The following is a 16,742-nucleotide window of genomic DNA, read 5'->3' on the forward strand; positions in this document are numbered from 1 at the left end:
ACCTCTCCTCTGTTATTTGATATTTATTTGGTGATTGGATCTACCGAACACAGACCACCCCCTGGCTCGTTATCTTCAAAGTAAACACAAAGTCAAGTGCTCTCTCTGGGCCGCCATTCGTATAACTGAACAACACGTGCACACAAAAAAAAATGGTGACCATCTTGTCTCCCAAACGCAGGCAGCAGTACTTGCTTGTTGAGTGTCTGGAACTCCAAGCCGGACACTCTACGTCTGTAACTTTTCTAGGGTCGCCTGCTTCTATTTCTGACAAGCCAGGAGAGCGCTATTCAGTGAAAAGGTATGCACAAACTGGACGAACAATCGCTACCTATGAGCCAGGGGAACCGTTTGGTATGTAATTTGCTTTGGGACTCCCAAAAGTGAACGACTGCTACCACTTTTCTTCTGGAACTATTTTGGGCTAACACCATGTGTGCAGTCGGTTAAAACTCCCAAAAGTGACCGACTGCAACCACTTTTCTTCTGGAACTATTTTGGTCTGGCACCATGTGTGCGGTCAGTTAAAACTTTACCTTGGTGTCAATTTGGCTGTATTTGTGAAATCTGAGCGTGGTTTGGACACTTTGGGCGCACAGATCCAGGCTATCCTGGGATATAAGACTTGTGGGAGTCCCTATAAATATTATGTATGTTTTGGGGTATTTTATGTTTTCTTCATTGTACCTCTAGTGCCTGGGAGATAATGTCAGGATCGGGACAGGGATCCAACACGCAAAGTACAAACAGGAGGTAGGTACGTATACCGGACCTTAGAATGGCCGGACTAACGTAAGGAGTAAGCAAAGAATGGTCTAGAGACAAGCCGAGGTCGAGGGAACGAGAGAGCAGATAAGCGAGAGACAAGCCGAGTCAAAGGGTAATAGAGGTAAGCAGGGTAGAACAAACAAGCCGGGTCAAATTCAAAGAGACAAATAGATAACAAGAGCACCGAGTGACTAGACAAGCTAGAACCACGACAGGGCAATGAACAAATGCATAAAGCCCTACTTTATACCCTGGTTCTAGATAGGTAATCACACCCCCGACGAGTCCTGATTCGTGGTCGGGACTTGATTGACAGGTCGGAACGGATTGTCGTCATGACGTCGGCTACTGAGCGCCACGTCATAAAAGGAAGCGGGTCCCTCGCGGCCGGCGTGTAAACGGCCGAGAGAACTGCGAGGAACAAGTGAGTCAACCCCTCTGAGAGGATGAACGTCTAAGTGTCTCACCTCCTCTGAGGTAGAGACAACAGGTACCCTGACAGTACCCCCCCTCTCAGAAACGCCCACCGGGCGGAAGGAACCGGGACGAGATGGAAAACGAGAGTGAAAAGCCCTGCGGAGGCGAGGAGCATGCACATCCTCCTGAGGTATCCAAGTCCTCTCCTCAGGACCATATCCCTTCCAGTCAACAAGATATTGTAACCTCCCCCGAGAGATTCGAGAATCGAGGATGGAGTTGATCTCATACTCCTCCTGACCCTTAACCTGAACAGCGCGAGGAGAGGATACAGTGGAGGAAAACTTGTTACATACTAGAGGCTTCAACAAGGAAACATGAAAGGAGTTAGGAATGCGTAAGGCAGATGGAAGGGCCAGACGATACACAACTGGGTTAATTCGAGTCAGAACCCTGTAAGGACCAATGTAACGAGGGGCGAATTTCATAGAAGGAACCTTCAAGCGAATGTTTCTGGTACTCAGCCATACCCTATCACCTGGAACAAAAACCGGAGCCGCCCTTCTACACTTATCAGCGTGTTTCTTGAACAACGCGGAATTATGCAGGAGAATTTGTCGAGTTTGATCCCACAACTTCCTCAAATTGGCAACATGAACATCAACCGACGGTACCCCTTGGGAAGGAGAAACCCATAATTCATGAAAAAGGGGCTAGAATGAGTAGAATCACAAACGAGATTGTTGTGTGCAAACTCCGCCCAAGGAATCAGACCGACCCAATCGTCCTGGTGTTCGGAAACAAAACAACGCAAATATTGTTCAATCTTTTGGTTGGTGCGTTCAGCAGCTCCATTAGACTGGGGATGATAGGCAGAAGAGAAATTCAATTTGATGCCCAGTTGAGAACAGAAGGATTTCCAAAAACGGGAAACAAATTGGGAACCTCTATCAGAAACAATTTCGGAGGGTATCCCATGTAAACGAAAAATCTCTCTCGCGAATATCTCAGCCAATTCGGGAGAAGATGGAAGTTTAGGTAAGGGCACGAAATGAGCCATCTTAGTAAACCTGTCAACCACCGTGAGAATAACAGTCTGTTTTTTAGAAACAGGCAAATCGACAATGAAGTCCATAGCCAGACAGGACCACGGTCTCTCGGGAATTTCCAAGGGATGCAAAAACCCACATGGAAGCGTATGAGGTTGTTTAGTCTTCATACAGACCTCACATGCTCCGACAAAATCCCTAATATCCTTACGTAGTGAAGGCCACCAGAAATCTTTAGAAATCAAGGCACATGTCTTGCGAATGCCAGGATGCCCAGCCACCTTACTGTTGTGAAAGCACTGTAACAGTTCCAGTTGGAGTTCAGGAGGAACGAAATACCGTGCCCCAGGACCCTGTCTAGGAGCCAGATGCTGTAACTTCATGATCTCGGCAAGCAACGGAGAATGAATCCTGAGACTCGTGTTGGCGATAATATTGCACTTGGGAACTATAGAAGACAAAACCGCCTCAGATATAGTAGAAGGTTCATGTTGGCGAGACAAAGCATCGGCTTTAGAGTTCTTAGAACCAGGTCTATAAGTGAGCACGTAATTGAAATGAGTGAGGAACAAGGACCAACGAGCTTGCCTGGCGGACAAGCGCTTGGCCTCCACAATATAGGACAAGTTCTTGTGATCCGTCAAAATAGTAACAGGATGCAAGGTCCCTTCCAATAAATGTCTCCACTCCTTTAAAGCCATGATGACCGCTAGTAGTTCCCTGTCACCAATGTCATATCTGCTTTCAGGCCCAGATAATTTCTTGGAAAAAAAACCACATGGATGTAACGGTTTATCCACACCTAACCTTTGAGACAAGATAGCGCCTAAACCTGTCTCTGAGGCGTCTACCTCGAGTAGAAAAGGCAAAGTCGTATCAGGGTGAACTAAAATTGGTGCAGAAGCAAAAAGTTCCTTGAGTGTCTTGAAAGCAACGAGAGCTTCAGTAGACCAAGTCTTAGTGTCAGCCCCCTGTGTGGTCATATTGGTAATAGGAGCAATAATAGAAGAGTATCCTTTAATGAAACGCCTATAATAATTGGAGAATCCAATAAACCTCTGAATGGCTTTGAGACCCCTGGGTAATGGCCAATCTAAAATAGACTGGAGTTTATCCGGATCCATTTTAAACCCGTCCCCAGAAATCACGTAACCAAGAAAGTTTATCTGAGATTGGTCAAAACTATATTTCTCCAATTTGCAGTACAACCCATGTTGTAGAAGTTTGCGCAATACCCTTCTGACTTGTCTGTGGTGGGTCTCAATTTCTCTAGAGTGTATTAGTATATCATCCAAATATACAATAACGCAATCCTGTTGAAATTCCCTAAGAACTTCATTGATCAGGTCCTGAAATACTGCCGGTGCATTACAGAGCCCAAAAGGCATTACCGTGTACTCATAGTGCCCATAACGGGTATTGAACGCTGTTTTCCACTCGTCTCCCTGCTGAATTCTCACCAAGTTATACGCCCCTCTGAGATCTAACTTGGTGAAAATCTTGGAGCCTTTTAGACGATCAAAGAGCTCAGTAATCAAAGGAATCGGGTAGGTGTAACGGACCGTTTCAGCCTAAAAGGGGAAAAATGCGTTTAGGCGATAATCCCCTTTTCCATAGACCAGCAGCTACCATAAGCACCAACTTCCCGAACTCCCAAACTGCACGAATTCACCAACTCTCGAACAGCAGACACACGAACCCTGGAAGCAGCCGAACAGGAAAAGCAATATGGACAGCTTACACTCCTGGCAGTCGGCATACAGTCCCCTTCCCCCCAAGAAAGAGACACACTCCAGCTTCAGGGTTAAACAGCAACTCATTTACTCAGGGCTACCTGCCCAGTATTTATGCAGGTCTCCCACCTGGTGGACACTCCCCTAGGGGACCAAATGGAAGACTGTAACAAAGGACAGACATAAACCAATTACAGACACACAGCAGTAAACATTCCCACAATGCATCCTGGTTTCCTCTCTTCTGCCCTGGAGATAATTGTAGAGGTAATCCAATTACCTCCCAGGACAAAGACAAGACTCCATTACACATGTGGGGATCTAAATACAGTATTATGCTTTAAAATATATAAAGTCACTTTTATTCCACCCAACACAGACATGTTACATATCCCCAGATAGCTCAGGTCTGGGTGCACATTATTAAGTGACTGGCACCCAGACTACACGAATACAGGGAGGACGCTGCTCTCCTCTCCCTTCGCTTCACACTGCCTTCTTGGCATATCACTTTGCTGCTGGGGGGCAGGAACAACAACCTCTGCCCCCTGTAACTCAGCCTGCCGCTGGGGAGGAAGGACTGCACCTTCGGCTCCCTGGGACACACACGGCTGCTGGGGAGGATGGACGACACCATCATCTCCCTGGGGTACACCTTTGAGTCCCCGAAACGCACTCTGCCGCCGGATAGGGCGACCGATACCCTTGGCTGGATCTGCCATGAACCGCAGGTACTCATCTACATGTCCACTCACAAGCCGCACGCATTTCTCCGGGGGTTTGGGTCCGAAGAAAATCAGTCGTGATCTCAGCTCTTTGTCAAACTCCTCCTGCGTGTAGCTGGGTGCCATGCTTGCTCTGCTGCAGTTGGTTCCTTGTAGATAGGGGCGCTGTACGGGTACTGGCGTTGCCCTCACTTTGTAATCCAGGAATGGTGTTGTCTGTAGCTGTCCCTCTGGTTGTAGGAACGATCCCGCCGCTTGCCACCAATTGTAACGGACTGTTTCAGCCTAAAAGGGGAAAAATGCGTTTAGGCGATAATCCCCTTTTCCATAGACCAGCAGCTACCATAAGCACCAACTTCCCGAACTCCCAAACTGCACGAATTCACCAACTCTCGAACAGCAGACACACGAACCCTGGAAGCAGCCGAACAGGAAAAGCAATATGGACAGCTTACACTCCTGGCAGTCGGCATACAGTCCCCTTCCCCCCAAGAAAGAGACACACTCCAGCTTCAGGGTTAAACAGCAACTCATTTACTCAGGGCTAAATGCGCAGTATTTATGCAGGTCTCCCACCTGGTGGACACTCCCCTAGGGGACCAAATGGAAGACTGTAACAAAGGACAGACATAAACCAATTACAGACACACAGCAGTAAACATTCCCACAATGCATCCTGGTTTCCTCTCTTCTGCCCTGGAGATAATTGTAGAGGTAATCCAATTACCTCCCAGGACAAAGACAAGACTCCATTACACATGTGGGGATCTAAATACAGTATTATGCTTTAAAATATATAAAGTCACTTTTATTCCACCCAACACAGACATGTTACATATCCCCAGATAGCTCAGGTCTGGGTGCACATTATTAAGTGACTGGCACCCAGACTACACGAATACAGTTTAATCGCCATGGAGCCAAAGTCTTTAATCACACAAATAGGCTCCATGGTATAGCTATCTGGGTTACTACAATTCCCATAGAAATACCGAATTCCAGTGTTCGGTTAACCTTGTACGATAGGACCCAGGCGACAGACGGCTCAGCGGTGTTCGTGCAATTAAGTGTCCGTTTATAGTTCCATAGAATCCTCGCCGAACACCGCTGGTCTTTCGCACGATTAAAATGGCCGCTACCTCGTGGTCGGCAAACGAACAAAGGCCACCCAGCGTTCATCAATTAAGCTGCGGTTAACCGCAGCTTCTGGGCGGTTAATTGACGGCACACTCCATCTCCTAGGTGGTCCCTCATACGGTAGTTTGTTCGGTAGTTGGAATCTACTGAACACCCCGGCTGAAAGGCACGAATATGCCTTTCTGCAGGTAAAATAAAGCTTTTTAAAGTCTGGTCCATAGTCCAAAGGAAGCAGGCGAGCAACCAGGCTTCTCCAGCTCATAGTGGCGAGGTTGGTTTCGCCACAGTAGGCATTTCTAATAGTTATTTTATTCAAGCCTCGATAATCAATGCAAGGCCTTAACGTACCATCCTTCTTATTCACAAAAAAAAAAAACGGCCCCGGCAGGAGAGGAGGATCTCCTAATGAATCCTTTGTCTAGGTTCTCACGAATATACTCCTCTAAGACTAAGTTCTCCTTAGTGGATAAAGGGTATACCGTACCCCTCGGAGGCATGGTCCCAGGCAGGAGTCTGATCTTGCAGTCAAAGGGCCTGTGTGGAGGTAAAGTGTCAGCATTCTTTTTGTCAAAGACTGCCTTTAAATCCAGGTACAGAGGCGGTATTTGTACGTCTGTAGACTGGGTAGAATTAGCCGGTGCGTTAACTACGCAAACCGGTGAGACTTTCTGTAAGCACCTGCTCTGGCAACCCTGGCCCCATGAGACTATCTCCCCTAGTTCCCAATCAATAATAGGGTTATGTTTCTTTAACCACGGATATCCCAGGACTATAGGAACAGAAGGAGACGAAATAAGCATAAGAGATATACCTTCCTTGTGTAGGATACCAACAGTTAAGGTATGGTCTCACGAAAAATAACAGGTTCAGATAATGGTCTACCATCTATGGCCTCAACGGCCAAGGGTGTATCCCTTAGCTGGGATGGAATAGAGTGTTTAGTAACAAAAACTTGGTCAATAAAGCTCTCAGCAGCTCCGGAATCTACCAACGCCATAGTTTTTAGTACTCCCTTCTCCCAAGCTAAAGAAACAGGTAGCAGAAGCCTGTGATCTTTATAATTATGTATAGAGGACAAAATAGAAACACCCAAGGCCTGTCCTCTAGAGAAACTTAGGTGCGAGCATTTCCCGGGCGATTAGGACAATTTAGGCGTAGGTGCCCTCTTACTCCACAATACATACACAACCCCTCCCTTCTCCTGTACTGTCTCTCTTCTTCTGAGAGGCGAGTATTGCCTATCTGCATAGGTTCTGGAAAAGCTGAGGTTGTGGATTCAGGACTTTGAAATGAGGGAGCTAGTTTAAAGGAAGGTCTACGGGTTCTATCTCGAGTGTTCTGCCTCTCTCTTAAACGTTCATCAATACGAGAAATAAAAGAAATTAAATCCTCCAAATTTTCAGGAAGCTCTCTTGTAGCAACCTCGTCTAGAATTTCATCTGATAATCCGTTTAAAAATACGTCTATATAAGCCTGTTCATTCCACTTAACTTCTGCCGCCAAGGACCTGAACTCTAGTGCATAATCCACAAGGGTTCGGTTATCTTGTCTAAGGCGCAACAATAATCTAGCTGCATTGACCTTTCTACCTGGAGGGTCAAAAGTTCTTCTAAAAGCAGCGACAAAGGCATTATAATTATAGACTAACGGGTTATCATTCTCCCACAATGGATTGGCCCATCTCAGAGCCTTATCAATGAGTAGTGTGATAATGAATCCAACCTTCGCCCTATCTGTAGGGTAGGAGCGGGGTTGTAATTCGAAATGAATACCTATCTGGTTTAAAAAACCACGACACTTATCCGGAGAGCCACCATAACGTACAGGAGGAGTAATACGGGAAGCAGCACCAACTGTGGCTACCTCTAGACCTGAACTTACAGGGGAGATGGATGTAGTACGCATCTCTTCTGGTTGATTACTAGAACGAGATAATAAAGCCTGCAGCGCTAGAGCCATCTGATCCATTCTATGATCCATGGCCTCAAATCTAGAGTCGGAAGAACCAACCTGAGTGTTTGTACCTGCAGGATCCATTGGCCCTGTCGTAATGTCAGGATCGGGACAGGGATCCAACACGCAAAGTACAAACAGGAGGTAGGTACGTCTACCGGACCTTAGAATGGCCGGACTAACGTAAGGAGTAAGCAAAGAATGGTCTAGAGACAAGCCGAGGTCGAGGGAACGAGAGAGCAGATAAGCGAGAGACAAGCCGAGTCAAAGGGTAATAGAGGTAAGCAGGGTAGAACAAACAAGCCGGGTCAAAACCAAAGAAACAAATAGATAACAAGAGCACTGAGTGACTAGACAAGCTAGAACCACGACAGGGCAATGAACAAATGCATAAAGCCCTACTTTATACCCTGGTTCTAGATAGGTAATCACGCCCCCGACGAGTCCTGATTCGTGGTCGGGACTTGATTGACAGGTCGGAACGGATTGTCGTCATGACGTCGGCTACTGAGCGCCGCGTCATAAAAGGAAGCGGGTCCCTCGCGGCCGGCGTGTAAACGGCCGAGAGAACTGCGAGGAACGAGTGAGTCAACCCCTCTGAGAGGATGAACGTCTAAGTGTCTCACCTCCTCTGAGGTAGAGACAACAGGTACCCTGACAGATAATTAGTGTTAAGACACTCCCGGCATAAATTAGTGAAACCGCCGTTTAGTAGATCTTCCCCTTCCAGAGACACAGGCACAGCTACTGTAGACACCAATCCGCCGAACAGGAAACCATATGAATGCCGTAAACAGCTGAACCGGAACCATACGAATGCTGTAAACAGCCGAATAGGAAAAACCATACGAATAGGTTTACACTCCTAGCAGTCAAACTGGAACAGCATACAATAAATCCCCCCATGAACGAGACAAGGCTCCATTTTGAGGGTCAAGCAGGAACAGACAGAGCTGTGGGTCTATTGTTCTTATATACACATTAGTACCACCCACAGGGTTTTGGAAAACAACCAATAAACACGTACAATACACTCAGACACTCCCACACAAAATCCTCCCCTCTGCCTGTGATACAATTACCTTACACAATGGGTAATGTAATTATCGCAGGCAGAGAAATACAGTTTTTCCACATTAGGCAAAACTCCATTAAGCACATGGCAGTAAAAAGACAGTAAAATACAATAAAATACATTTATTACATAAAATACAGACATGCAACATATCCCCAGATAGCTTAGGTCTGAGTGCATATTATTACTGAATGGCTCTCAGACCACTACATACAGTTCAATTGCCATGGAGCCAAAGTCTTTTATTACACGAATAGGCTCCATGCCATAGCTATCTGGGTTAAATGAGTTCATTCAGTAAATCCGAGAATCCACTGAACGCCAGAGCAGAAATACATGAATAGACCTTTCTGCATAGGAAAATAAAGTATTTAAATGCCGGTCCATAGTCAAAAGGCAGCAGGCAGGCAACCAGGCTCCTCCAATGCACAGTGTCGAGATTGGTCTCGTCACAGCTCTCCCCTTTTCCAAACGGACTAACAGGGTATCTGACCTCCTGCCGGTCAGTGCCCTGGTTAGTTCAGCAGCCCACCCACAAAACAGAAACAGCAGTAAAGCCCACCAACAATAAATGGTTACTACAGTAAGGGAGAAACTTGTCCATGTGCCTCACCACAGCTGTGTGGGGGACTGGTAGGCTGCCTTGGTGGTTTGCTGAGTGGACAGAGACCAACGGTACTCTGCCCTGGTGCCAGCACTACCACAGAAGTAGCCTGGTGGGAGCCTGGTTGCTGGAGGGGGAGACTGACTGTCTCCCCTTTGGATACATAGCTGTGCTGCTGGAGGGGGAGACCGATCGTCTCCCCTTTGGACAAAGCACCATGCTGCTGTGGGGGGAGACAGACTGTCTCCCCTTTGGCTAAACAGCCCTGTTGCTGGGAGACAGGACCGACTGTCCCTACACCCTGTGCTGTAAGTGCAGAGACCACGGTCCCATCTGCATGGTTGTGGGGCTTACTGTCTCCCCCCTGGTGCGTTAAGTTGCTGCTGGGGAGAGGGGGTAACAAGCTCCTCTCCCATACATACTTCCAGCCGCGGGGGATGGAGACCGACTGTCTCCGCTCCCAATACAGGGTCCTGCTGCTGGGGAAAGGAGACTGGGCTCCCAATTCCCTGCATATTATACTGCCACTGGGGAATGGAGACTGGGCTCCCAATTCCCTGCATATCACACTGCCTCTCGGGAATGGAGACTGGGCTCCCAATTCCCTGCATATCACACTGCCGCTGGGGAATGTAAACTGGGCTCCCAATTCCCTGCAGGACCGGTGGAGAGACCTCGGTCCCATCTTTACCGGCCACCTGGGGTTCTTCCCAGTAACACTCTACCCAGCTGAAAGGGTCTGGATCTGGGTCTCCGCTTCCCTGCTGAGCCTTCTCACTGAAATGGAACAGCCCTGCTCCAGCTCCATCTCTCGGGTCACTAGGTGGACCAGGTCGTGCTCAATCTCATGAAGGTCATCCCAGTCATACCTGCTCTCCCTCCACTCAAAGAGATCATGGAACCGGGCTTGTGTAGCGCTCCCAAACTCAGGCTCTGCAAAAGTCTCCCATACCAAGCCAGGACCATCAAATTCATCTCCCTCTGGCTTGTCATGCTCTGCTGTCCGGGGTAGGTACTGAGCTTCATACCACCAGAGCACCTGGTAGGCATCCTCCAGCCACATCTCCCGCCTTACCAGGTACTTCAGATCTTCTACCCACTCTTCCAGGGGCTGCTCTCCTAGGAAAGGCATCCGCAGGGCTAGTCGCTTCTGCTGTCGCTGCTCGTCCTTGGGGAGCCTCTCGTCCTGCAGATATTCCACAATACCCAGTGCCTGGTACCAGATGCCCTTGTGGACTGCATCTCGGTCATCCATGACACCCTCATCGTACTCCACTGCTGGTTCCATCCCGGTGCTGTCAGGGTCGCTGTGCTGCGTTGCCCTCAAATTGTAAAATCCACGGAATGGTGTCTCCTGTAGCTGTCCTTCTGGCTGTAGGAACGATCCCGCCGCTTGCCACCAATTGTTACAGTACCCCCAGGCATAAAAGGGGTTAAAAGCCGTTATACACCGAACCGAACCGGAGAAGCATCTGAATGCTCTCAAACATAAGAATGCTGCAAACAGCCGAATAGGAAAAACCATACGAATAGGTTTACACTCCTAGCAGTCAAACTGGAACAGCATACAATAAATCCCCCCAAGAACGAGACAAGGCTCAGTTTTGAGGGTTAAGCATTAACAGACAGAGCTGTGAGTTTATTGTTCTTATATACACATTCTTACACATTAGTACCACCCACAGGGTTTTGGAAAACAACCAATAAACACGTACAATACACTGAGACACTCCCACATACAATCCTCCCCTCTGCCTGCGATACAATTACCTTACACAATGGGTAATGTAATTATCACAGGCAGAGAAATACAGTTTTTCCACATTAGTCATAACTTTAAAAGTATGCATCACATTCACATAATTCAGCATACTCCAAATACAAACATACGTCAAAATCATCCACATTGGTCCATTGGTTCAAAAGATAGATCGAAGTCCTTTGTGACCAAAGGAAGCATGGTTTTTCTGCCCAAAACCAGTTCCCCAGAGTCTTCTATCCTGGAGATAATTGAGAAGTAATACAATTATCTCCAAGGACAGAGGCAAAACTCCATTGAACACATAGCAGTAAAATACAGTAAAATACAATAAAATACACAAGGTTACATTTATTACATAAAATACAGACATGCAACATATCCCCAGATAGCTTAGGTCAGAGCGCACATTATTACTGAATGGCTCTCAGACCACACACATACAGTTCAATTGCCATGGAGCCAAAGTCTTTTATTGCATGAATAGGCTGCTATGCTCTGCATACTCTCTTGCTACATTCACTGCTAAGCTCTTGTAAGAGCTTGTTCCTGTTTTGCTCTCTGAAGGAGTCTACGATGGTTATGGATTCCAGGAAGCGCTAGGAGCATCCTTCAACAGAGGTACCCAATTGGGGTGCCAGGTGATCCGTTACACATGCCATTCACATAAAACATATATTTTTAGAATCAGCACAAATATTATGTAGCAGAACACCGGCCTCTCACAGACTATTTCCGCTGGTAATCCTAGTGTGGCTCAGGAACCCATAAGTAACCCAGGAGAACATCCACCGTAATCAATAAAATAATCCAATAGAGTAGCAGGCACGATCAGTAATATAATCCAGCAATATCCCATCACGTTTCCCAATAACTGGACGACACAGTATCAGGAGCAGAACTAGAACTTGTAATCAAACACTCTGCTTTTATGCACATTCTTACACAAAAAGGACTGCCCACAGGGTTTTGATGAACAACCAATCAATACGTTACAACACAGCTAGACACTCCCATTCATGACATCAGAAATTCTCCCCTCTGTCGGTGATACAATCTCAACACAATAGACTAACTTAATTATCACAGGCAGAAAAAATACAGTTTTTAAAAAATATTAATAACTTCCAAAATATACATGCCATTCACATAAAACATACATTTTTAGAATCAGCACACTTAAAAGATACACATACTCAAAAATCATGCAAATCCCTCCAGTAGTTTAAAAGTTAGTCGGGAGTCCTTTTCTGACCGACCACAAGCACATTTTCCTGCCCCAAAACAGTTCCATAGATTTGGGCTGTGCGGTTGGTCAATTTCACACAAGAAAAATGTCTAAGTCTCGTTCGAATGCACAAATGGACCCGTTCGTGCAAATAGTACAGCATCACCTGGCGTTCGAATTGTCGAACACACTTTGACTTTAGCTGATGCGACAAAGTTGATGAGAAGGTAAACTTCAGCGGTGTTTGTGCCGTTGAGTAGCCAATTTCAGTTCCATGAAATTGACGACAAAACACCGCTGACCACGTGCGAATTAACTAAAATGGCCACCGCCACGTGTTCGGCTGTCGAATGGCGGCCACTTTGATTACTTCGGCTACATCCAAAGTGCCATAACAAAGCTGCAGGTCTTTTCCCAAAGTACTTTAAAGGGCCAGAAACAGTGCAGTACAATGCACTATGCCCAAATACTGTCTTTAAAGGGCAATACCCTCAGGGCCATAGTCACATGGCAGGAGGCAGGCAAGCAAGCCCCTCCAAAAGCTCATGGCAAACTCTCTTAAAGGGGCGAGTTTGCTACAATGTGTAATTAGTAGATAATGAGATCACCTGCTGTAATAGATCCCCTATACTCCGTGGAGAATCTCCCAAAATCCAAGGGTAGCAGAAGGTGTAGTGAATTATAGCTCCCAATCCCCCAAACATGAGCCAAGATTTCATGAAGGGGTAAAACGATCTGTTTAATGGTGGCCACAGTTTGGCCTTTTATGCAGGTCTTCCAACAGGGATACTCCCACATTGACTTTGTGGAGGACTGGGACACAATTTACAGTAACCAATCAAAGTACAAAACAATGTGAAACACTTCCAAAGAAACGGTAAAATCCCTCCTCTCTATCCTGGAGATAATTGGGTTAAGTGGCCATAGTAAACTTAATTATCTCAGGTACAGAAAATATTTATGCAAAATAGAACAAAAAAAGGTTGCGCCTAAAATATACAGTAAAACATATAAGAGTGTATATAATAAATAATATAAAATAATACAATTTAATATCAAATATTAAATGAAATATAAATGGATAATTGGCAATAGTCCAGAGCACTTATCATAAGTCCATAATGGTAGATGCCGTGTATAAGAACAGGGATCCTGAGGCGTAAAATGGGGTGTGTCTTCACAAATGGGTACTTGCAATCCAGTGAGGTAATATGTGAAGAAAAAAACAAGAGGAACTCCAATGGCACAGTATATAGATGAATAAAATGGTAAATAAAATAAAATAAAAGTAGTCTTACTCACACTTTTCAGAGCTAGAACCTAGCTCTGATATAACGCACGTGAAGTGGAATAATCCCCACTCAAGGATATGCGGCGTAATATTGATTGGCGAGTATCTGGCTCAGATTCAACGTCCAAGTTGGTATTATTCGACCCAGGGAGATAAAATAAAGTATATAGTGCTCTCTGTATAGTAATTAAAAGGTATAAAAAGAGAATAAATATACTACTCACAGTATATAGAGCAGGCTTGTACTGCTCAATGTAGGCGCTTGGGTGGTATCATCCCCACCTAAGGATTCTTTAGGCTTCTCGTCAGGTAGATAGTATATGTATAGTCCAGGGAAAAAGAAATCAAAATGGCTATAAAATGTTTTATGCCAAAGTATTTTCTTTATTGTAAAATAATCAAATTAATATCTAAACGCGTTTCGCCGCAAGGGCTTCTTCAAGTCTTGGCTGTATCCATTTATATTTCATTTAATATTCTATATTAAATTGTATTATTTTATATTATTTATTATATACACTCTTATATGTTTTACTGTATATTTTAGGCGCAACCTTTTTTTGTTCTATTTTGCATCATTTCTTATCATTAGGGGATTATAGGGGACTCCCCTTTAAGGATTGCAGCCTTACTATTATTTTCTTGTGTGGCAATCTAGCGCTGATTTTTTCTCTTTCCACAGAAAATATTTATAACTGTAGCCAAACACATTCAAATACATAACTCATATTTCACATAACTGGGCTGCCACATTCAACATATCCCCAGATAGCTTGGATCTGAGCGCTCAATATATCCGAAAACCGCTCTGATCCCATGAACACAGTCGTATCACCATGGTGTTAGAGGGTTTTCAGCGACCGTTCTGCATAAATCTGTCCAGAATTAGTTCCACGGCTGTTAGCTATCAGGGTCGGTCTAGTTCATGAGTTTTTAATGTACCGAATGACGCTGCATTCGTATGAACAGAAACAAAGGGATGGACGTTTGTAAGTCCCAGCGGTGTTCGGGTGAAACAGTGACAGAAATCAGTTCCATGCGTTCAACGACAAAACACAGCGGGGCGTTCGACAGTTTAAGATGGCCGCCGCCACGTGTTCGTTCATACGAACGGCGACCACCCAGCCGTTCGCCAATTAGTTGCGGTTAACCACAGCTTCTAGGAGGTTGACAGGCTACACATTCCCATTGCGTGTGGTCTGGCTGTTCGTTAGTTTATTTGGTACAATGAAAGGGAATAAATAGGGCAAAAATGTGCAAACGGCATACGAACAATGGGCACTGATAGTCCCAAAACAGGGGTTTTGTCACACCTGCCATGAGTTCTAGACAAGATGAGCTAAAACTAGGAAAGGAAGGTCAAACACAATTAAAGGGACACTAGCACCAAATTCACTTCATCTTAATGATGAAGTGATAGTTTGAACATTGCTGCCATAACTGGTGTTGGAATGGGGGTTCCCCCTGGTCTCCTGTTGGAGAAACTGGTTAATGTTAGAGTCTCACCTGGTTGATGTAGGCAGATGCAGGCAACGGGTATTGGATTCCATTTATGGTTAGGACAATATCTGGCAGAGAACAGAATCACAGCTCACACTATACTGGAATAAAGAGAGAGAAACACAGTAAACACTGATGTCCTTGTTTTCTGAAACAGAATTGCTCAGAACTCATTTCTCCAATTTTGCAACAAACTAGGAAAAATTCCTTCTTGAACCCAGAATGGTAGTCAGATATCTCTGTGGATCACAAAGCTATTAACCCACTAAAATGTATATCCCTGTGTATTATGTTTTTGCAAGTATTTATCTAATTTCTGTTTAAACAGCTATATAAAGGCAGGGAATTCAATATCCTTATTGTTCTTACTGTAAAAAAAACCTTATATTTGCCTTAGACTAAATCTCCTTTGTTCCAGTTGTAATACATGACCTTGTGTCCTATGTATAGCCCTGTTTATCAATAGATTTCCAGATAATGGTTTGTTTCAGCCACGGTTATATTAATACACTGTTATCATATCCCCTCTGAGGTGCCGTTTATCCAAACTAAAGAGATTTAAATTTGTTAACCTTTCTTCGTAACTAAAATGCTCCATTAATTTGATTAATTTATTTTGTACCCCTTCTCTGCACTCTTTTCTAGGACCATAATATCCTTCTTTAGAACTGGTACCCAAAATTGCACAGCATATTCAAGGTGGATTAACATTGCATATTGCTGCCTAATTGGTTGTCTATTCCCAAATGCGTCTAGTGTGTGGTTATCCCTAATTCACTACCATTTACGGTGTAAGTTGCTTGTGTATTCCTTACCCCAAAGTGCATAACTTTGCCTTTTTCTACATTATACAAATATCCCAACCAATCATTGATTTCACTTCTTTTGCCCCAGGCAGATATTTACCCATAAAGCTTCCAAATGTTCCTCGTCGCATTCTATTTGCTTAAGATTTGGCTTTAACTCATGGTTGACATACAAACATACCCCACTACCTTTCCTGTTTTTCCTATCCTTCCTAAATAACGTGCACCCATTTAAGTTAACTTCCCAGTCATGTGTCTCATCCCACCATGTTTCTGTTATGCCTATTATGTCATATTGTTTAGTGTCTGCTATTGCCTCTAGTTCCCCCATTTTGTTATTTAGATTCCTGTGATAATAATATTCCATATTAATTAAGAATTATTGATTGATCACTATTGAGCAAATTCAATTAATATAGATAGTTAAGATGGCGCCGGTACACCACCAATCAATTAGAACGCTATAAAAAACGGACAGAGGGAAGGATGGATTATGCACCTGAGGAAGACCTATATAGTTGAAACGCGTTGTGCATTTATTAGACATTTTATGTGTAACAGAGGTTCCTGTACCCCGGTTGGGTACTTCCGCCGACGGATGCTACTAGTGCTTATCAAGGGCTCCAAGCACTTCTCCAGACACCATAAGTACTGCGGACCCCACGAACCGCCGCACCTTGGTTGGGGTCTCGTCGTC

General features: G+C 45.0%; 1 pseudogene; it reads right to left on the reverse strand.

Annotated features, from left to right (window-relative positions):
* Window positions 1–16,742, reverse strand: part of LOC134615244 (pepsin A-3-like) — a 135,990-nt pseudogene that overhangs the window by 13,941 nt on the left and 105,307 nt on the right.

Source organism: Pelobates fuscus, chromosome 6, assembly GCF_036172605.1.
Source record: "Pelobates fuscus isolate aPelFus1 chromosome 6, aPelFus1.pri, whole genome shotgun sequence".
Classification (NCBI taxonomy): domain Eukaryota; kingdom Metazoa; phylum Chordata; class Amphibia; order Anura; family Pelobatidae; genus Pelobates; species Pelobates fuscus.